General features: G+C 44.9%; 1 protein-coding gene across 5 annotated transcripts in view; it reads right to left on the reverse strand.

The window, feature by feature from the left end:
- Positions 1-23,400, reverse strand: part of ACACA (acetyl-CoA carboxylase alpha) — a 938,215-nt gene that overhangs the window by 400,488 nt on the left and 514,327 nt on the right. The window lies entirely within an intron of this gene.

A 23,400-nucleotide genomic window follows, 5' to 3' on the forward strand; every position in this document is an offset into this window, starting at 1 on the left:
TGGATGAGAGAAACAGTAAAAAGATGTTTGTATGGGTGGAAGGGTAGATCGATGGGTAAAAGAGTGGATGGAAGAGTGGATGGATGGATGAGTGAACGGGTGGGTGATGGGTGAGTTAATGGGTGGATGGGTGAGTGAAATGATGGATTGATTGATAAATTGATAAGTAAAAGGGTGAATGGCTGGACAGATGAGTGAGCGGGTGGATGTAAGGATGGATGAGGGAGTGAAAGGGAGGGTAGATGGACAAATGGATGGATAGATGAGTGAAAGGGTGGATGGATGACTGATAGGGTCAACTGATGGATTCATGAGTGGATGAGTAGATGGATGGGTAGAAGGAAGGATGGCTAAGTGAAAGGGTCGATGGAGAGAGAAAGGGAGGATGGATTGATGACAAAGGGTGAATGGGTGGAAGGATGAGTGACTGGGTGGAAGGATGAGTGAGTGAAAGGATGGCTGGATGGGGGAAAAGATAAAAGGCTGGATGGATTATTGAATGGATGAGTGGAAGAGTGGATGGATGAGTGTACTGATGGATAGGGTGAAAGGATGGATGGATAGATAATGGATGGATGAGTGAAAGGGTGGATGGAGGGATGAATGAGTGAAATGATGGATAGAAGGATACATGATGGATAGGTATGCAAATGATTAGATATGTTAGGATATGGATGGGCTTAATTATATTCTATTGCGCGACCTCCTCTGATGTGTCTGTAAAACGTACCTTTTGTCCCGAAGTTTTGTCCTGAATTTTGACCTCCTGTCCTGAATTTTTGTCCTGAAGTTTGACCCTTTGTCCTGAATTTTTACACTCACCGTCCTGAATTTGCACCCATGTCAGTTGGTCACCCTATCCGGGACGCCTGGTCACCCTACTCAAAGCCACAGCCCCGGGTCTCAGTAATGAGTGGTGAGGTCCCCTGCTCAGCCAATCCTGAAGCTGCAGCAACAGCAGGAGCAGTGTCAGGATTGGCTTAGACTGAGACATGGCGGTGTAGGGGCCTCTGGATTCTGCAATGAGTGTGCACGTGACTTGCGGCAGCGTGAGGATGGAAGGAGGCCGTCACTCTCCCCTGGGGTCCCTTTTCGTGCGACTAAAGGCGTTAGTTGAATGTAATCCATTCCTGACTGAAATCTGAGAGCTGAGTTGTTCAGTTGAGTTTCCACAAGTACGTTTATTTAAGTTGGTGGAATAAAACAGTACGTGTATTTAGTAGTACACAGCACACGTTATCGATATCACCATGATTTGCACTTTGATTGATTGCTGAAATAATTCTGGTCTGTCACTCTGTGACTGTATGGTGCTGGAAATAAAGGGATGTTCATGTTCAAAGGGGGCCTCCGGGTCAGGCCTGTGTTGTGGTTTACAGACTGGGGGACGTTTGACGAAAGTTTCAGTTTTAATGTGCCATATGTGAGGCTCGCATGTATAATCCCCGAATCCAAGGAGGCATTTTGGCATATGCACATTGGACAAAAAAGTACACGTAACCCCTGCTAGTGCCAAATACTGTTTTTGTCTTCCTACTCAGTTAGAAAGACAAAAAGTGTAAGTAGCGCCGGCGGGTTTTACATGTAAATTTTCAGTAGCACTACTACCACGCTGCCACACGCCAAAGCCCTTGATGCGGTTGAGGGTCGTGCCAGCAGCGCCGCGTTACAGTGGCGGCTGGTAATTTTAGGAGGGAGGGGAGTGGACGGGACACACATACACACTCACTCACACCCATGAATTCACACACACGCGCACACACACATCCATTCACAACACTCGTTACCAAATATTCAAACATACATGCACGCACCAAACATTAATTTAAAAAATCACACTTACCTGCAGCTCTGACTTGGCGGTCCCAGGAGGTTTGAGAATGCTGCCTTCCCCCATTGGTTGCCCATGGGTCAGCCAATGAGGGAAGGCATCAGCCCCAAACCTCTGAGGTCCCAGGATGGTTGGGACTGCTGCCTTCCCTCATTGGCTGACCGAACCTCGTCACTGAGTGGGATAGGGTCATCGAGACTGCTGACACCCACCCAGTCTGTGACGAAGTGTCACTGATTGACACTTGATCCTGGGTGCTTCAGGACTTAAAACGGAAGCGCCCAAGTACAAGGCAATGATAGACGCTAGCCCTCGTCACCGAGGGGGAGGGCCTAACGGACCTTTGCTGAGCTGAGGAGGTCACACCCACCGGAGCTGTGATATCCTCAGCCTAGCAAAGTTAAGCCCAGGCAACCAGGAGCCTGCGCATTTAACGAATGTCTAGCTCCTGGAGGAGGCCCTCACAGACCTTTGCTGAGCTGAGGAAGTCACGCCCACAGGAGCTGTGCTATCCTCATCCTAGCAAAGTTAGGCAGCCAGGAGCCTGCGCATTTAACCAATGTCTAGCTCCTGGCTGCCAAATCTGAAAATTAAGAGTGTTTGTCAGGCAAACCTTTGTTCCGCCTGACAGACACTGTTCATGAGGGGCAAAAGGTGAGGGGGCGTGGCCTCTCAGCCCCAATGGACTGGCCACAGCTGAAGCGTTTTCAGAAATGGTGTTTACTTTGTCAATGGGGAGTTTGAATCGAATTCCCCATTGACAAAGTAAAGACATGCACACTAGTGGCAATTTGGAAATGCATATGCGCAGCACAAAGAAGAAAGTATGTGTTATATCCGCTGGCACCAAATACTGTTTTTGTCTTTCTACTCAGAACGACCAAAAACTGTAATTAGCGCCGGCGTGGGGTTGCACGTACTTTCACTTTCAGGCATCATTACTATACTTGTGCCGTGGCGCCAATCGCCAGGCCCGCCCTTGCTGCTGCTGTTGTTGGTGCAGCATAGTCTTTACTTCGTCAATGAGCTTGAATCGAATTCCCCATTGATTTCACATTAAGAAAGTACAATGCAATAATACAATACATGTATATTCAGTATAGTATACATGTTATTGCTATTACCATGTTTTGCACATTTGACTGACTGCTGACATAATTCTGGTCTGTCACTCTGTGACTGTATGATGAGGATGATGGGGCAGGCCTGTGTCGTGGTTTCCAGACTGGGGGTCATTCGACAAAAGTTTCCATTTTAATGTGCCATGTGTGAGGCTTGAAAAATCGTATAATCTCTAAGGAGACCAAGGGTAGCATGGCATTACGGCATTTGTAGATTGCCCAAAAAAATACGTGTAACCCCTGCTGGCGCAAAATACTATTTTTGTCTTTCTTATGAATCTGTGGTTATAGTAAATAAGAGGCTACCTACACCATTATCATATTTATTTATTTATTTGATGAGTTTTATATAGCGCTGGCTAGACACGGAGGTATCAGAGCGCTTTACATGAGGTTCCACATTGTTACAGTTACATCAGTTACAGGTTAGGTCAGTTGCTAGAAAACATTTAAAGAGCATAGAAGACAAGATAAAAGGAGCGAAGAAGTGTGAAGGTAAAAGGGAGGGATGGAGATAAGGCGGAGAGATGAAAGAGAGTCTTCCCAAAGTCCGGCTGGGTAGGTGACAGCCGAGGGGGAAGTCCACAGCCCATCTCCTCTATAGCTATCAAGGTAGCTCCACCGGGCATCGGCCAAAATGCTAGGTCTCAACAGTTTGTGGCAAGTTCACGTATTCTATGTCTTGAAGGGTGAGCCAGAAGGGGAAGCTCGAGGTCGGGTCGAAGTCCAATTTTTGTCCAAGAGTAGTAGCTCATCGCCGAAGAAGTAAATGGGGGAAAAGTCATTCACAGGGAGGAGAACAGCAGCGGAGAAAGACGTCGAGATCAATGTCCGAGTTCCGGCTAGGTAGGTGACGGCCATAGCGATGAGCCGGAGCCAATCTCCTCTATAGCTGTTGATGCAGCTCCACTGGAAATCGCCCAAGCTACTCGGGCTCTGCCGGATAGAGTGAGGATCCTGATGTGATTGAAGGACTTGGGATCGGAAACCGGTAAATGGAGAAGACGAGGTTGGTAGAATGGGATCGGATATGGAGCTAATCGGCCAGCTTAAAGACAGGCAATTTGAGTCAGTAGATCTCCGAGACTCAGCAGATGATCAAGTGTCTAGAACGGTGAAACTTATTACTCTGTTATGCCTAATATTCACAATGTGACTGCCTCAACTTGAGGGAAGATCCTCCCTCTTCAGTGGTATTACCCTGGCGGGCGCCATTTTGGGGTCAGGCTCGTCGAGTCAGTAATAGCAAACTTTTTTATGGGGGTTTAATTCAGGCGCCATCAGGTCATCCAAACTCCCATAGGGTTCACCGGAGGCTATTCTCCACTCCCCCAGTTACCGCCTCTGAAACGCATCAGCAGAAGCATGTGAGACCCACGCGTTGCCAGGGCAGTCTCCCGCTGACTCCTGAGAAGCTCACTAGAGCGGTTGCCATTTTGGAGTCAGGCAGAGTTGAGAGCTGAATCGAGCCTCCAAGCAAATAGGGCTCACAGAGACAGGAATTTGTGAGTATCTTATAAGTTGCTTGTTTTGTTAGGAACTAGAGTAGAATTCAGTCCGAATCCATGTATGAGGGGGAAACCGGAGCTCCGTTAAATAGTAAACGCCGCAGAGGAGCAGTCCACCATCTTAGGCTCAGGAAACGTGTATCCGACCTGGCGAATTCAAGGTTGATTGAGTCACAGGTCATCGGAGCCCCCCACCCCCCAGACCAGACATCAGGAGACCCAGGGTCGTCGGGAGTGTCCCCACTCACCGTCAGCTTTCCCATGGTGAGTGACAGCAACGGCGGTCATATCATGCATTCAGCACTGTGTTCCCCCTTCAAAGGAGCGCACAAACAGCATGCAGGTCAGCGAATCAAAAGGTGGACCCAGGGATGGGGGCGCTGATAGATGTAAAAGACAAAAAAAAAAAAAAAAGTGATGATGCAGTGCATTTCCTTCGGGCATCGGGTGAGTTCCTACAACCCCGTGGGCGCCATCTTCACGCTCTACAGACAGGGACTTCGCGGCTCAATAACTCAGCGATGCAAAGTCTGAGAAGGGCGATACAAAGCCTCAGGTGGTCCTTCTGAATTCCGGTTGCGGAATCGCTGTTTAGGGTGGGGATAATAGGGCGGCGAAGCGCCACTCAGGAAGCTGGAAGGAGGTTTCACCATGGAGCCTCAGCTCTGAGCGACCATGTTGTGGACAGGTGGACACGATTATCAATGAAATCATATGAAATCTCTCCTTATTGATGCCATAACTACACTTTCAGAATTGCCTTATTAACCTTCTTGCTTTCTCAAAGTTGCGTGAAAATGCACCATTTGCCCACTCCTTTTTAGGTCTCGCCTGACCCAGCGCATGCGCTGGTCTGGCAAAACTTATTGAGAGGGCTCCAAAAAGTGCTCCCAGGCCAGCCTGGAGCTACAGTGCATGTGCGCGGGCGCGCGCGCTGTGTTTTACCGCGGTTACTTTCACTTTAGCGGCCGCACGGCCGCTTTGATGTTTGATCGTGATCACGATCACTTTTACTTTCGCGGCCGCACGGCTGCTTTGCAAAGCCAATAGGTCTCGCTTTTGGGACCTTATAAGTATTTAGTTATGCAACTGTTGCATGGCTAAACACTTATAAGGTCCCAAAGGCGAGACCTATTGGCTATGCCAATGCTTGTTCAAAATGTTATCGGAGGGAGAACCCTACGCCTCTGAGGCCCCTCATGATGGTCGGGCTTGCTCGCTACGCTCGCTCGCCACAGGTCACTCTTCCCAAACTTTTATGCCTCATCACTTTCAAATGTCAAAAGCCGCCACTGGGTCTGACACTTCCCTGGGTGGGTATTCAGCACTTTCCAAAACACTAACAATAAAATAAGTATATAACAAGTGTTTACTTGGACTGATAGTTGGGCGGAAAGGTAGCGCTTGATTCAAAAGAGAGTGGAGAGTGTATGGAACTAATACAGCTGCTACTAAAGGGTACCAGTAGTTGAAGCATTAGAAATCTGGATGTTTCATATAGTAGTTTTGGAACTGCTAGGAGGCTGGATGGTTGAGTATGGAACACTACTTGACACATTGCGAGTGTGGAGCTGCTTAATGTAGGGATGTACCATGTCATGGATTGCTAGAGTGACAGGGAAGAGTAGTTTGCTTCTGGCTCTTTGCTTGGCTGAGAACCCAGTGCCGAGAGTCTAACAAAGTGGAAGTGTGTTTTAGTAGAACTATTTATAACTTTGTTATGTATAGCTCTGATAGAGAGCCACTAGCGTCATATGATTTAAATCCAGTAATTCACTGCTAGGATGTAGCAAAAGTGAATAACGGAACTTGTTAAGCACTGTTGCTACGTCATAAAGGAAATCCAGTCTGCTTTGGATGCCTCTGGGAGAGTCTGTCAGTTCAGAGCTGGAAAGCAGGGAACACAGCTTCTGAACGGGGATGGTAAGGCACAAAGAGTGGCAAGGATGGCTGACAGGAAGTCACTATTTAAAAATGTGGAACAGGTAGGAGAGGTCATGTTATGCATAGCACCCCATCACACCTCTGCCACTGCATAGTAGTTGAAAGCAGTTGCAGATTAATTTGGGGGCCATACATAATATCAAATTGTAGATGTGTAAAAACTGAATTAAGGGGTGCTTTTAGCCTTCGGGTTCTGAGTGACATCATAGAAATAGGAGCTTTGCTCTTGCCTATCTGATGTCACCCGGAACCTCCAAGTAAAAAAAACAAACCCGTAATTAACTGCTAGCCACCTATAGTTGTATATGTTATGCATGACTTCCATAGGGAGCCTCTATCATTTGTGCTAGATTCTAAATCTGGTAACTCACTGCTATGACGTAGCAACAAAAACGTTATTACCCACTGTTGCTACTTCATAAAGGCCTTCCAGGCCAGGGTGACAAAGCTCTCTTAGAACACGTCAATGCAGTGCAGCTTGTTTGCTTTGACTGATTGCAGAAAGCATAGTTAGAGGCAGGGAAAGGAAGGCAGGGAGAGAAGGTGGTTGGAGTTGATTATAGATGGCAAGTGAAGCATTTGTTTCACATTTGGGACAGAGAGGAGAGGCCATATTATGCACAGCTCCCCATTACTCCTTTGCCTTAGCCTACCAGTGATAAGCGGGTGCTGATGATTTTGGGTGACATACATAACATAAAATGATAGAGGGGAAACTGTGAGTTATAGAGATATTTTTCACCTCAGCCTCTCATTGATATCACAGACAACTCGAGCGTTGCTCTGCTTGTCTGGCTGATGTCGCTCAGAACCTCTAGGTGAAAACCACACTTGTAATTCACTGTCAGCCATCTATAATTCTATACACCAATGGGAGAAAGGATTCCAGTTTACTCATTAGTGTTTTTTTGTTTTTTTCCAATCATCTTTATTGAGATTTTAGGCAGTACATGTATTGCTTCGCACTCCCAGATAATGGAAAATACTGCCCTCCCACACAGAGGCTCAAGTCCGACGAAGCAATAAAAACAACATAACACCACCTGGAAAGGAATTTCACTTTTATAAAAATGAAAGACATCAATGACTATTTTCAGAATAAGGCATGGGGTTTTATTTGTGCAACACTCTCTAACAAAAAGGCTTTCCCTGATGTCAAATGAACAACATTCAAATGTATATAATAATACACTTATAAGTAAATGCGTGGATAATAATATGAAATGAAGTACAGGCAGATAATACTGGACGTCCAGCAAGAATACAGAAAGAAATAAACACTAAATAAATCAGATAATTACAACCACTGAAGACCTGGATGTACACACAGACACTCATACATCGCAATGGAAACACCTCAGATGATTATAACCACTGGAGACTTGGATGTGCACACAGAAACTCACACATCACAATGACGATTATAGTCACTGGAGACTTGAATGTGAACAAAGACACTCACACATCACAATGACGATTATAGCCACTGGAGACTTGAATGTGCACACAGACACATATCACAATGGCAACAATCAAAAATAAAACACATCACCTGGTGCAAACTTCATCTTGGCCCACTCCAGAGGTGGGGATTCACAGCCGGGGTCAAGAGACTCAGCAACCAGATTCCTGGACTGAAGACGCGTCTGCCGAGTTTCCAAGTCAACATTCCCCAGCTTTATAATCTCAAAACACACTAGAAGGTTCTAAGAGGCCCTCCTCTGCGCCAAGGAAACTTACTGGAATTGGCCACTTTCCATGCAAGCATTCCAAAGGCAAAAGAGTTCTCACGTTCCTTCTGCACTTGCACATGTTCCAGCCTTTATCTTAACAAAGCTTATGAAAGTCTCCCAGAAGTACAGTCAACAAAACAACCTTGAACGTCAATAACCTAAACAACTTGAGTAATCTGGGGGCCTGCCTGTGTGCGCAAAAAGCTCAAGCTAGCTGACAGAGTCAGAATTCAAGATGGCATGAGGGGATGTCAAAGCCAATAGTAAGAACTTCATAATACTTCCCAATGTAAAACACAATGCACATTTGTGCACCACTGCCCATAACATCACACAATTCACCTCCCAAAGTACAACATAATGCACATTTGAGCACCACTGCACTTCGAGACCAAGAAGTAAATTCCACATCTCTCTCTCTTTCATGATTTCAAATGCACATCCCACACGTTCTGTTCCTGACAAGGCTGCTCTACTCTGTGAAACTCCCACTCTAAAACTACAAAGAGACACGACAGAAATTTTCAAAGAAATGTGCACATGCAGGACATTCAAGCTAGGATAAAATAAAACACCAAAAGTCAATTAAAATAATGGTAGTCAAAGGTCATCACGTGGTTTCCAAAAAAATAGGAGTGCCTCTAGCACTACGGTACATTAGACGTCATCGTCAAACAAATGTGCAACAGTAGTGTTGCCAGTGTGGTGTAACGTGACTCGATACATACAAACACTTACACATTATGCCACGGGACTTAAAATTTAAGAAAAAGTACAGCTATAACCAAACCATGCGCCTCGAAGAAAGTGTAAATGCTATATGGTACGTAGTGGTGGCATGTTGTCTGTCTGCTGCCCCTCCACGGTATTGGAGAGGTACAATGCCGCAGAGCACGCAATGTGGCAGCACCATACACAATTCGTGCCTGTATACTGGGGGAAGTATTGGCAAAACTGGGGGGAGAGGGGATTGGGGAAGGAGAGAGCCCAGCCAGGAGGGAAGGTAGAGCCGCCGCCAGTAGGGGTATTCATAATAATTTATAGCAAAAGAAAACATGACAGTGGTTACAAGGAAAGTCAGCACCTCCGTATCAGTCTTATCCCAGTATTATAGCGATAAATAATTTCTAGGTGTGCTCTATGTAGAACACCGTGCCAAGTAGTCAGTATGGTTTAGGGATCCCTAGAAAACCTCAGGGGGTCTCTCTGAAGAATATTTTGAGCTATTGCTGTAGAATTTTTGCCAGCCTTGAAAAAGTCGTATTAACACGATGAAACATGTGTCAGCTGTCTGCTCTTCCAACCTTGTACTTCGAGTCATCTACATCAAGACTCCAATGAATCTTCCATCTTGTTTACTAAATTGCTATTGACTTTTGCTGCTTATTCTATCAAAACCTTTTGTACTTGTTTTTGGGTTTATTAAAACCATACTGGCTACTTAGTCAGATGTGAGACACACTAGTGGTTGTGCTCTGTAATTTATATTTGCGGGTATTCATAATAGCCAATTGTGCAATGCATCGTGTTAATTTGAGGCACTGATGCTATTCGGTGTGCCATGAAAGGTGAACAACAGGTCGTACCATGCAGCCGCAATGGGGCGCTTCCGTAATCCACGAGCTTTCTAACAGTGGAGCGCTATGACCACGGCTTTGCCCCATTTGATGGTCGCATGCCCCTGCCAAATGGGAATGGGTCCGATAGTCAGCTCCCTATCTTCACCCTTGCTGTGGAGTTTGGGTACAGGAGTTTGATCATGCCCTGTAACCTGTACCTTATGCCCATCGCGTACAGTACCCGAACATGTAGCTTCAGTGTAAGGTATGAAAGGTTTTTCGAGGTCCAAAACAGAGCAAGCAGCATGTGGTCAACTCTGCAGGGTCTCCTCTAATATTTTTTGCAACCTACGGATGTTGAGGGTCATAGATCTTCCTGGTATAAACCCATTCTGTCCCGAATGGACCAGGGTCGGCATTCTGACAGGTAATAGCGTCACTGTAACCTTGCTTAGGATTTTATAGTAGCTGCCCAACATGGACAATGGTCTGTATGAGGCTATCTCAAGTGGGGTGTGTCCTAGCTTTGGGAGTGAGACCAGAAGTGCTTCTCGTAGAGTTGGGGGAAGTCTTCCAGCAGAGGAGGCGGCTGTGTATAACTCCAGTAGTTTTGGGACCAATGCAGTATCACAGGCCTTATAAAACTCAATGGGCAAGCCATGCAAGCCCTGGGTTTTGCACGTGGGGGACTTGTGGATGACCCCTCAAATCTCTTGCTCTGTAAGGAGGCCATTTAGGCCCTCCCTCTGATCTAGCGTCACCACTGAGACCATGATCACATGGAGAAACACTCGGATTCAGGGATGCCGCTCCTCAGGCCTCAGATTGTATATTGAGTGGTAGTACGTGCAAAAGGTGCCGTGAATCTCATCCTGGGTCGTGACGGTAGACGTCGGGGAAACTCAGATGGTGGTCACAGGTGAATTATCATTCCCACACCGCAATAACTATGCCAAGAGGCAGCCCAGCTTGTCGCCTTCTGCATGCATCTTAGCTCAGTATGCCCTGTAATCTATGCAACGGAGTGACTCCAATAGGGGTGTGTGACAATCTCTCTGTGTGAACAGTGCCTCCCTCCCAGAGACGTCTTCCTGTGCCGTTCTCTCCAGGTCTCTAAAAGAGTCCTCCACCTGAGCCAGAACCCGGCTGAGGGTGCCTCGTGTCCCCACTACAGCATGAATACAATGCCCCCATACGACGTCTTGAGGGCCTCCCATTCCGCCAGCTTGTCGCAGCCGGCCTGCTGTTGTCAGCTATGTAGTTCATCGGGGTTACCTGGGTCAAGTACTGGAACGCAGGGTCCTCCAGCATCGAGGGTTGCAGACGCCAGCTTGGCACTGGCGGAAGGGATTCTCCCCCATGTGAGGTGCAAAAGAAGCGGATTGTGATCTGACAGGGTCTACCCAAATACTCAGACTCTGAGTTTCAGTTGTGTGGTGCAGTGGCAAAGGACGCGGTCTAGGCGCACGTGCAGGTTGTATAGTGGCTAGTTACTCATTAGTGAGTTAGTGCTTTGGCTGACCAAGAAAGGAGGTGGAGGTAAATATTGTAGCTATATAGGAGCTGAGGCCTGACAGTGATGGGAGTGGCCATAATGGACAACTCCAGCTGTTGGCTTAGCTGAAATGTGTAATCGTGGATCCTGACAGACTACTTTGTTATCAGTTTGGAAGGTTCATTATTTTTTTATTTTGACATGAGCACAAGGATATTTCAAGCAAAAGCATCATTCATAAGGGCAGAAATTAGAAACGGTGTATAGCATGAACTACAGTCACAGTAGCAAACATAAACCAGACATGACTGAGGCACACGTAGATAGAGGCAGATTTGTGAGAGATAACCAGCAAAACAAACAGACGGGTTACGTAATACAGTCCTCAGATGGACTTGCATCTGGATATGATGTGCATCTTTAGGTCTTTTCTTAGCAACGGGTGTGGGCAGCCTCAAGGGGCAAACGCTGCAGGAACATTCATTCATCGGTTTTTGCAGAGCTGAGCCTGAGGGAGTCGGAAGCCATCTAGTACAGAATCACTGGAGGCCGCCTGAGGCGCTCGTGTGTAGGTGAGGTGGGAAAGAAGGGAAAGAGGAGACTGTGTGTTCCCTACGCAGAGATGATACAAGCAAAATAAGGGAACCCAAGAGTGATGAGCACAAAGAGATGCAGAATGAACAGTCTGAGAGACGAGATTACAATCATTCGCTAGCCACGCCTACTCCAAGACAAGTAATATTTGTAAGCACGAGCAACTGTGATGAAAGCAGGAGAGGGGCCAAGGAGCAATGTGAAGGGAAAGGAGCAAAGTGAATGGAAAAGAGCCTGCTACGGAGGTCTGAGTCTAGGAATCTATACTCGTACATGTACCGGTATTTTCACATACAAACCCACTAGTACACCTGGAAAGTTGCTCCAGTTGCAGGAGAATGTCATGTGACATTTTTCTGAATTGCTATTTCATACTGTGGCGTTAGAAACACAGTACAACTCCCCACTGGGGAGAGGCAGCAGCAGGACCACTATTCAAATTCACATTATTTAAAATTTCTTTTTTCCCCTCTGGGGAAACCATTATTTTCTACAGAAAAAAATCCCATCCCTCACACCTCCAAAGTGTGCAGTAGTTCTGTTCCCCATTCCCGCTCTAGAAGGGAATTCACTCAAGCTCTTGATTGGAGCAAATCTCTGACATTTTACAGGGAAGGAAAGAGTCGGACAGGAGTTTGTATTTGGCCACAAACGCCTGCTTTTTTTTGGGAATTCATAAGCTGTCCCAAACCCATCCCATTGCCACTCCCATCATTTGTGGGGGTTTACTACTACACACTTGTTTTACAATTACAACGTAGGGATAGTATTTACTCCGGTTAGGTATTCTTGTGTAGATACCTCACACGCCTAAATGGAGCCATTTCTGGTCACAATTGTGAGTTCATTGTTAAACAAGCATTTGCAATGCAATAGGTCTCGCATTGGTTACATTTTTAAGAATTGGAGTTGCAAATAGTACAATGTTCCTTTATGTAGGAGTTCGAAATTTACCAGTGGCTGGGATCCCGAGAAAAAACAAACAAAAATAAGCAAAGCACATACATGCCTGATAAAGTAAACTGCAGCATTTGATGGATTCTTAAGAGTGAAGGGATGGGGAGAGTGGCTGTAAAGAGAGGAAGAGGGAAGGGGCTGGTGGAGAGACAGTGAAGGGGCAGATAGACGGGAAACAGATAACAGAGTGCTTAAAACTGTAGTCCAATTACGTGGTTTATTCTGTGGCTATTGAAGTTTACATGGTTCCTATTGGTAGTTAAAGCACATGTGATGCCTTTTGAAGCACAATTTAACATCTGTGTCATACTAACAGAACGAAAACTACGCTACTTCAGTCATGTGCCCAGACAGTTCAACAGTGTGTGCATGTAATGTGCCTCGATGATTATTAGGCTCATTGATTCGCCCAGTTTATTTGGCACAAAGCAGTGCTTTAACTGGGCCGGTACTTACTTTTAATTGCAGAGTACCGGCACTTCCCAAAAACAAGCAGGTACTCTGTACCAGAGTAGCTGCACTTCAACTTTTCCATTTCAAGCACTGGCACAAAGGAAGGATGAAAGGCCCTTCGTTTAAGGTTGCAAGCTGGGCTCTACAGAATGCCAGAGGAAACAACAAGCCAGTGGCAGAGCTGGAATTTTGGAGCTAATGTGTTTGGGTGTGAATAAAAGCACTGTGGCCACTTTGCGACATATTTGTTTTGCTTTATTTAGTTAAATGAATATTTTTTGTATTGTGAACCTTTTTTAGTCTCTGCCCTTAGGCTGCATTTTGTAACAAAAAACAATTCTTACAAATATGACATTTCCAGCAAAAGCATTTTTTTAAAAATCCATTTCACAGTGGAGCACAGAAAAGGAGAGGAAAAACAGTTTTATTGAAATTACTGTTTTGAAGAAAAAAGAAAAATGAAACTAGCGCTTCGGTGTCAAACCCAAGTGGCGCTAATGTGTTTGGATATGAACAAAACTAATCTGGGCACTTTGCGACCACTCTATTTTTCTTTATTTAATTAATTGTTTATTTTTAGTGGTCTAAACTTTTTTTTCTTTACGTCCCGAGGCTTCACTTACGAACAGAAAAATGTCAAACAGGCAACATTACACAAACCTAAAAAAGGGAAACGGGTAACAGAAAAGTAAAAAGGCAGGAGCAGCAGATGATAAAGAAACGAGTCATTGACTTTTCTAATCATCTGGGTGTGGAAAAGAGGAGGGGAGGAAGGGAGGGCGAGTGCTAGTCCACTGCATAATATGATCCGTCCTTCCAGATCCTTCACATAAAAAGAACAAGAGGGGGCAAGCCGGGATGAGCGAGGAGATGGGGCATGGTGTGAGGCAGGAGCAGGCTGGAGCCACATGAGTGACTGGAAGGGAGGGGTAGGGGGAGACCATAGACAGTGGGGTGCGAGTTGAAATACAGGCTAGTGAAAGCAAAACCAGCGCGGCGCTCGCGAAAGATCACCACGCTGATAAAGAGCGAATACCTGCAATGTTTCTTGGCGACCAGGGCCAGTCCATGGCAGGGGGAGCTGCAAAGTGCAGGCACAGACCAGTGCCCCCTGCTCTGAAGCTGGCAGCAGCATAATCGGTATTCTCCATCCAATTGCTCTGCTGGAGCCTGCTGACTAAATTGGAGGGAGCGAACGGAGAGGAAGAGTAAAGAAAGTGAAACCAGCGCAGCGCTCGTGAAACGAGCACTGCACTGATAAATTATGCTTGAACCATCACCAACGTGAAAACGAGCACAGCGCTGATAAATAAATGCTGCACTTACGAATGCAGCTCACTCATTTGCATAAGCATATTCAATCGAGGAAGCACCTTTGAAGTGCGGGTGGTGATTAGTTAAATTGAGGAAAACATTTGGCTCCATCGGGAAACAAGCCCGGCGGAGCATGGCGCGCGCGCGCTTGGGGGCGGGGGAGCGCATTCCAGGCGGGGGAGCAGACCCTTTGAAGTGCTCCCAAAAAGCGGATTGCATGGCGGCACGATGCGCGTGATTGTGCGCGTGCTAGCCATGTAATCCGCTTCTTGGGAGCACTTTTAAAAGCCCCTTACAATAGTCTCGCTTTGCGATCGCTTACGCGATAGCAAGGCGAGATCTAAAAATGGGGTTTGAGAATCAGGCTATAGATACCCAAGGTGTTTAGAGAAGATACGCTGTGCAATAATTAGATGGGGGGAAGCATCAGTGTTTTTAAGCAAGGCTAGTAGTACAGTGCAGGTATTGGCTGGATGTGAGACAGTGACATGTGAGGTGAGATTTCAGAATATTGGGCTAAAACCCTCTGTGCCAAAACATTAGTTTGTGATAAAACAAAACCAGAAGAATTGTAGATGCTGCTAAATATTTAGTAAGCATGTTTCAGCCTGACTATAGCCTAAATTAGGATAAAAAGCTTGCATTATCATGAATGCAAGTGATACAAGCCCTGCAGTCCTTGCACCTGCAAAGTGTCCTACCTTGTATTTCACACCAGATAAAGTTAGCTATTTATGCAAAAAAAATGAGAATCAGATGACTGCTACTGAGTTAGAGCTCATTTGCCCACCGCCCAACACAAATTAGCTACCTTGAGAATAATTACTTCTCCTACCAGTTATTCAACCAAGTACCTTACACTTGAAGTTATTTTTATAGTAATTCTGCACCCCCTCACAATTTAGCTCCTTAAAATCCCGTAGTTCATTTTGTGCTTTACCTACGTTGTAAGAATGTATTTCGCGAATATCAGAGGAACCATGCTATTGACGGAACCGATCCATGCATTCTAAAGTCTAGAAATGGGGGAGAGAAAAATTGAGAAAACCCGATTTTCATACCAGAGAAATGTATGTGGTGGTTGAAGCTTCTCCATACTCGGGCAAACAACATGCTGTATGTGGACGATTAGCCATGCAAGGTTTCACAAATAACCACCATGAAGCAGTGAGTGCATTGGTATAGGAATCACTGCTTCACCACAAGGCCTTGGACATGATTATCCAAGGTTTCCAGTCCAATACCAAGGGCCAGATTATGAGTTTGACGAAATCACTGTTACTGGCTGATACACCCGGACGGAATTCCGAGTTAGACCCCCGCAGAATAGGGAATAACTGTATGAACAGTAAACTACAGTACACAATTCCATACCGGTAGTTCATGTTTACAGAGGTGTAATGTTTTACACCCCTCGAGCGGATGGTGAATGGGAGCAGTGGCTTTCCAACAGGGAGGGGCTGGGGGGGGGGGGCTGGAAGGTAGGAGAGAGAAAGGAAATAATAGTTTTGAAAGAGGATAGCACGGCCTGCTTCTCCCTCGCCAAAGAAAGAGAGTGCCAGGGACCTGAGGACAAGGCTGGCAGCTACTGCGGCAAGAGTGTCATTCAAATTTACCAGCTGGAATTTCCTGGCTGGTAAAATCAGGTTGGATTCGGCACCTGGGAAGACTGGGCCAGTCATGATCAGGTGTGGGGGCATTGCACGTGGTCACTTCGCTCTGCTCACCTCGTACTTAGTGTGCTATTGATCTAGAATTGTTCTTTCAAGCAAGTCCAGTACATTTGTGTCCTGCCTTTTTTTGCTTTTCCTTTGTTAAATATTTGTAATTATTGTTATTTGTCTTGTAGGTAGTTTCTCTTTCCCTGTGTTGTAGTCTGTGGGTTCTGTTTAGGTGCTATGTCAGTGGTTAGTAGGGTTACTATTTGTAACTCTGCTCATTTCTGAACTACTGCGGTTGGTTCTCATTTATAATTAGACAATTAATAAATAATCTAAAATAAAAAAGACTTGTCCTAGGTTGAGTGGGTACGTCTAGACTTGGTCCCTTGCATACAGTGGCTCGAGACTAAAGGTGCACCTGAAGAATGACAGTGAATGAGGTTGAAACGTGTCTAGGGCTGCTTATATGTCTTCTGTAGTGAAGAGATATGCACAAAGATGATGACATCGATACCTGAACGTATCAACTGTGGTTTGGACACATTAGCTCAAGCATTGGCACCATCTTTTTGTGCTCGTCAAATCTATTGTTTTATGCCTCTACGTTATAACTCACAGGGCGATGTCAAATGTGTCTTTGCTTGGCAAGGCCATTCTTCAAAACATTAAGACAACCAGCTAAATCATGTATCCTAGAGGGCACCTGTTTTAATTGTGACATGTCAGCATTGCACCAGTCATGCATGTGTCAGCAGCCACTTGTCTGGTATAATAAACATGGGTCAGGAAAAGAAATGTGTGACTGCCTGAAAAAAGAACAATAGGTCTCGCCTTTTGGACTTTATAAGTGTTTAGCCCTGCAGCGAGACCAGTGAGAGGATGGGTGATGTTAGTGGATGCTGTCTAAAGGTACCATGGATTACTGACGAGTCCCGCATACTCACCCAGGCCAGAAGGCTCTGGAGCATTCCCTCGAGGTTGACTGTGGTAGACAGTTTGTAGTGGGTGCTGGATACAGTATGACTCATGATATTAATGATGAATGCAGGATGCCAACTTTGGGTGTTGGGTGTTGTAAGTAAGTACTGCTGGTGTCTCAAAGTGATGGAAATAGGTGTGCGATGGCTAGTGAGTACAGGGTTCAGTCTGTAACAGGATATTGTGAGAGGGTACCGATGGTATATGAACGTGATGGGGAATAGGAAGGGCCAGTTGTTTATGGAGACTAACAACAATACAGGATGATGATGTTCTATCTCTGATGGCGTAGAGTGTTGTCACACTATGATGAATGCTGTTAGTGACTGGTGCCCTCAAGTGAAGTGTATGTGACGCAGTTTAGTCAGTGGGCTCTGGATACAGGGTGCCTCAAGCGATGCCTGTTTGGTGCTGTATTTTGTTGCCAGTGATTGATGACTGCGGAGTATTGTGTTCGGTGGCGGCTGGAGACAGGGTGCTGTTAATGGTGATGCAGCCAGTAGTTTCTGTGTGTTGAACGTGGGAATGGGCGCTCTCTGTCAGGTTGGCTTCAATCAATTCATTGATCTTTCCTACACTTAACATCAGAAAACTCCTAATGTTACTGGCAGAATTTAATAACAGCACAACTCAGCTGGGGAGAAGCATATTAAAGGCAGCAGCAGACCTTAAGGAGGACTTTAGCACCTGCTGTTATCCACCTACACAGTAGTGTAGATAAAGATGAAGCAGCATTCCCGCCAGGAATCACTTTCACTTTCTCAAGGGATCCTGCTTGTGCTGGGCTTGCCACCACCACTGGCACGATTATGAGTGGAAAAATATGTAATGCATGCTGCTGCATCCCAGTGGGTTACACAGAGCCATGCCTCATAAAACTTGGTTGTAATCTGTAACACACTCCAATTTATAACAAAGAATAACCAAACGCAAACCTGCATTGAGGGTTCCAAACTGTCTTTTCGCTTGTGCAACATGTGACTCCTTATACTGCATCTGCTTTAGGCTGGTACAACTCTCAGCCCATCTCATTTTAGGTCCAACCTTAGGCTTTTTCCACTTTCTCTTTGTCCAGATATACGCCATCATGCATTGTGGTATGACAAATGCAGATTGATAAATGGCTTGCTTGCAGTTTGTAATTTCTTGACCTGCGCAATTCAATGTACACACTATAAAGAGGCTTTTAAAATGTAGCGAATAATCAAACTTTGCAGCTGAAAGCAAGCGCTGTGCATTCGTATTGCAGAAAAAATGATGTTGGGGAAGAGAGCTGCTGACTTCGAAACTACAGAATCAGGCTCGATCCCCGGCGTCTGCTCATTATCCTGTGATTCTGGGCAAATTACATAATCTCCTTGTACGTAAAAAAACCCAAATCTGACCTGTGTAATGTATAATGGGGGGCTCATGAAAAGCTTCACGTTGTTTTATATGTAGCTAAGTTATATGGTGCAAACTCGGCACAGAAGTACGGGTGCGCTTTACACGAGTAACAGCTACATTACTAACTTATATGGTGCAAACTTGGCACGGAGATGCGGGTGGACTTTACACGAGCAAAAGTTACATTACATAAGGTCATACTAATGTTTTTAGGCATGGGGTAGATTAGGTGATCTCTCCAAAATCGCAGGCTCTTGAGCCGAGCAGAGACTCAAATCAGCTTACCCAGTTCCAAATCAACAACCCTGGCTGTAAGGCCACACCCTCTCCAGTATAATAGGCAACAATGATCTGCTACCATCAGCTGCCTTTTGTCGCGTGCATGTCACACCTCCTGCCACCAAAATGGTTATTTTGAACAGTGGTTGAAGTACATTTTAACAAGCCTGTTTAAAAACAGCAATTTAGAGACATGCCGCTATGAAAAATGTTAATAAAAAAGTGTAAAACAGCAATTTAGAGACATGCTGCTATGAAAAATGTTAATAAAATAGTGTATGTTTATTTATTTACTTGAGTTTTATATAGCGCTGGCTAGACCCGGAGGTATCAGAGCGCTTTACATGAGGCGAGTTACATAGGTTACAAGCAAGCAGGAGCGGTGAACGCTTACTGGAAAAACAAGATAAAAGCACACACATGCACATATACACACCACTGTAAACAGACACCTTCAAAGTCCACATAATCGTAAACAGCCTTGTTAAAGTCACCCGCTGTGAAAGGAATGCAGCTGCCACCCTGCGCGCCGCTTCTTGCTGCCGAGAGCAAAACGGCGTGGGAGTCAACATTTGAAGAAGAGGTGGGAAATGCACCCCCCTCCGGCCATGTGCGTGCTTTCATTACCGAAAGACACACGCAAAGGCCAATCTAAAGTGTGGGAGGAGTTCTACCCACACGGAGAAGTTTTGAGCCCTCACAATAAGCCTCCCATAGAGCAGCGCATACGCGCTGCGCTAGGCTCGACCTAAAAATGTAAGGTGGGCAGATGATACTGAACATCTTAAAGCATATTAACACACTTATCACAAATCCTTAGGTGGAATTCGAATATGCCTGTGTTTACTTTTCAGTTTCTTGCAGTTGAGGTTGAGAAGAGACGTCAACCCTCTCCCAATGATGCTGTTACACCACGTCGGAGGGACGTGTGCTGCTTAACACACCCTACTCAACTTGTTCAAATTTAGCAAACCAGCAGCCCCACAAGAAACGCTGCCTGTCAGCTCCCGTACTGTGTCCGTTTCAAACAAACACCAACCCGCCAGCATCGCCTTCATGGCAGTCCAATCCATGGAGAAGCAAGGACATAAGCATAGAGGCCTCAAGAAGAACCTGTTTGCTTATTAAAAGACCCATCTTAACATTCCCTTCAAGTTTCTTTCCACAGACACCAGAGGCAGACACTGAAGCTCCCCCAAGCAGAGTCTCTGAAAAGGAACTCAGTTTGGTACTTTCTATGGGTGCATTAGGATATAGATTATAACAGCAGATATTGACTGCAAGGAAGGTAGGTTTGCTCATTTAACCGACTGCTGCAGCACAGGAGACTCAATCTACTTCCAGACCAAGGAGGTCTAAAAATCTGCGTGTACCTTGTACTTACGGTTTGTACAGCTGAAGCACACCTTGGGGCTGATGCCAAGGCACACACTGGCACTACATCTTGTTAGCCAGACGCCCACGCACCAAAACAATACTGACCTGCGACAAGTGCACTCTTTCTTTGAAAAGCTCTTTGAAACAGCTAAAAAGCAGCACGAGAGCGTCATAAAAATAACTAGTAGCCAGACTGGTCTTTGGTCTTACGCTGTGAAGACATCATAGTGTGTGTTCCAGCCCATATTACTTGTAACTGATTTTGACCACACCATCTCTACCAGAATGCAGTTTTGTGTATTGTGCCAGAACCTCTCTAAACAACTTCCTTTTAGCACCCCGGAGTCTCTCCTCACTAGTCATATTTCAGAGCCCCTTATTCTTGAGCAGCATGGCCACGGTTATAGTCTAAGGGATACAGAATGGTATGAGTGACAAAAAAAGACATGATGGAATGAGAAGATAAGAAATGCAAAAGAGTTAGGACAGGAAAGAGACATATGGAGTAAAACATGAATAGCTTCAAAAGGTGGTAAGTGGGAAAGCAACACATGGAGTATGGGAAGATGAGCTGCCTAGAGGACAAGGCAAGAGACATATAACTCCACTAGCTCCACTTGATAACCTGCCCCATCTTCAAAATCAGTTTCATTATTTACAAAGGCTCAGATCTCTTGCAAACAAACTCATCATCGATGGTGGACACCATCAAACTGCAGGCTAATTAGCGTAAATTGAAATAAACAAGACAACAAGCCTTTTCCATCTATGCACCCAGGATCTGGAACAACATCCCTGTGTCCTTAAGGACCGCCCTAACACTGATCCAATTTAGGAAAGAGTTGAAGACTGACCTCATTAATGAATACTACATCACGATAAAATAAACATCCACATCCCAGCTACCTCTCCTACCACTTGATAACTTTAAGCTGGTCTTTGACCTTGTATATTATTCCTCTGCATTTTGGCTAGGTTTACACAATAGAAACACCACATATATAATAACCACCTATATACAAGACACATGGTACGAAAAGAAGAGGCACAGAAAAGGTAAGAAGGGAAGACATGGGTAAGAAGGGAAGAGACACGAAGGGTAAGAAAGGAAGAGACTGACTGGATCAGAGTAATAGATGCAGAAGAGGTGAAGAAGATTAGATGAGAAGAGTTAAAGGCTTAAGGGTAAGTGATACAGTTGGTGATAAAAGATACAGAAAGGTATGAGAAGGCAAGGAATGCAAATGAGCTAGGAGGGGAAAAAATAAGTGGAGTAAAAGAGGAAAAGCTGCAGAATTAAGATAAGCAACACAAGGAGTAAGAAGGAATGAGATAAATTAAGGCAGTGCTTAATTTCAAGCCGATGTTTGCCAGTACCTGGCGCCAAAACTTAATTCTCAACACCAGCATTTATGACAGTTCACCACATAGTGGCACTGTTTGTCTATTTTGTAAATGAACACATTAGCAGAGTATTTAACAAATATACATTAAAAATGTATAATGCCAGCACACGTAGGTCATTCTTAGAGCTGTAGGTGGTGAAATAGTCTACATTGTTGCATTTGTAGAAGTGTGAAGATTAGTAGTTGTGTTGGTATTGGAATTTGGCAGCGCTGGCTGCGGCACTAAGTGGTGCAAGCTGTAGTGGCCTCTTAAGAAGTACCCTGGGCCCTGGCACTCACGTTTTATACATTAAGCACTGCATTAGGGTAAGGGAAAAGACAAATGAGGACTCAGAAGCAAAGAGGCACAAAGAGGTTAAAAAACAAAGACAAACAGGAATATGAATGGGGTAAGTAAAAAGGCAAATGAGGGGTAAGAAGCAAAGAGGCACAGAAAAGGTTAAAAATAAAAACAAATGGGATATAGTGGTATAAACACAGTAAGAGTAAAGAGGGGAGAAATAGAGAAAGGTTAGGGTAACGGGAAGATTTACAAAAACAGTAAGACGTGAAGAATCACAGAGAGGTAATTGGAACTAGCGAAAGAAAAGTGATAGAAAGAGAAGGAATGGAAGCGACAACAATACATCCCTCACTTTACTGTTTAATCCACCTGAAAAGTATTGCAGTGATCCCTTCTTTCAACAGTCTCAATGAAACCCCCTCAAGGTTTGATTTGTGTGGTTGTTGTGGCAGTCTTCCACCACAGACCATGTATAATCAGACTATTTGTATTCATATGGGCAGAGCAAACAGAAGATGTTCATGCCCAGTCAGCTCTCCGTGTGTAATTTCAGCGAGCACAGTGCTCGGTCCCTCTGGGACTTACCCCATTCCCAAGGTCTTCAACCTCTCAAATATGGAATGAAAGCGGGCAGAGAGAAAGAGAGAGAGAGAGAGAGAGAGAACGAGGTGGTGGGATTGCGTATGTCTGCTGTGGAGAGAGCTTAAGATTGTGCAAGAAAAGAGGAAGTATTTATGGTTAGAGGCAGAAAAAAAATAAACAGAGAAAGATATTTTTCTGCAACAGAAAGATAAAAGAATTGTGATTTTGCCCTTACCGAGAGAAAGAGAACAATGTATATTCATTAGAAAGATTAAGAAAACGATAGAAAAGAGAAACCAGAAGTATAATAGAAAAAAAGGAAAATTAAAAAAGAGACTAGGAGAAATAAAGTGAGAAAAAAATCACCGACAACTTGAAAATTTAGTGGGTCGGTTGATATACTACTCTTTATTTGTGGATAAGGAAAAAATATCGGGTTACCCTCTGTGGTGTTTTCAAATTTGTCTTAACATCCATTTCACGATTCAGACACATATATCACACCTACATTTTACTCTGGGTTGATACACGTTGCATACAGCACAGATCCAAAATCAACGAATCAGCATATAAGGACATTAGAGCTCGAGACAGAACATACTACTGCCAAAAGGTTTGCCACTAAAACCACATTTTTTCGCACTCAAAGTTTAATTTGGGATGGGAACTTGGCAGCTGTCAAATGAGAAGGAGGTGGGCATCAGAAATCAGGAGAACTTTGTGGGCGTTAAGTAAACATTACCAATGTATTTTTACACCCAATCGTTACACTTAACTTTAGTACCAAAAATACTGGAGTGTGGAATTTTGGTGTGAAAAAATACACAATCAATCGCATCTTTTCAGAGAGTTTAGGGAAAAAAATGGCTTCAATGTGGAGAGTAAAATGCACAGGTGTCTATTGGTACCTACACACTTCTTGCTACTGAAGATGCTCTC

This window comes from Triturus cristatus, chromosome 3_2 (assembly GCF_964204655.1).
Source record: "Triturus cristatus chromosome 3_2, aTriCri1.1, whole genome shotgun sequence".
In the NCBI taxonomy this organism is placed as follows: Eukaryota; Metazoa; Chordata; class Amphibia; order Caudata; family Salamandridae; genus Triturus; species Triturus cristatus.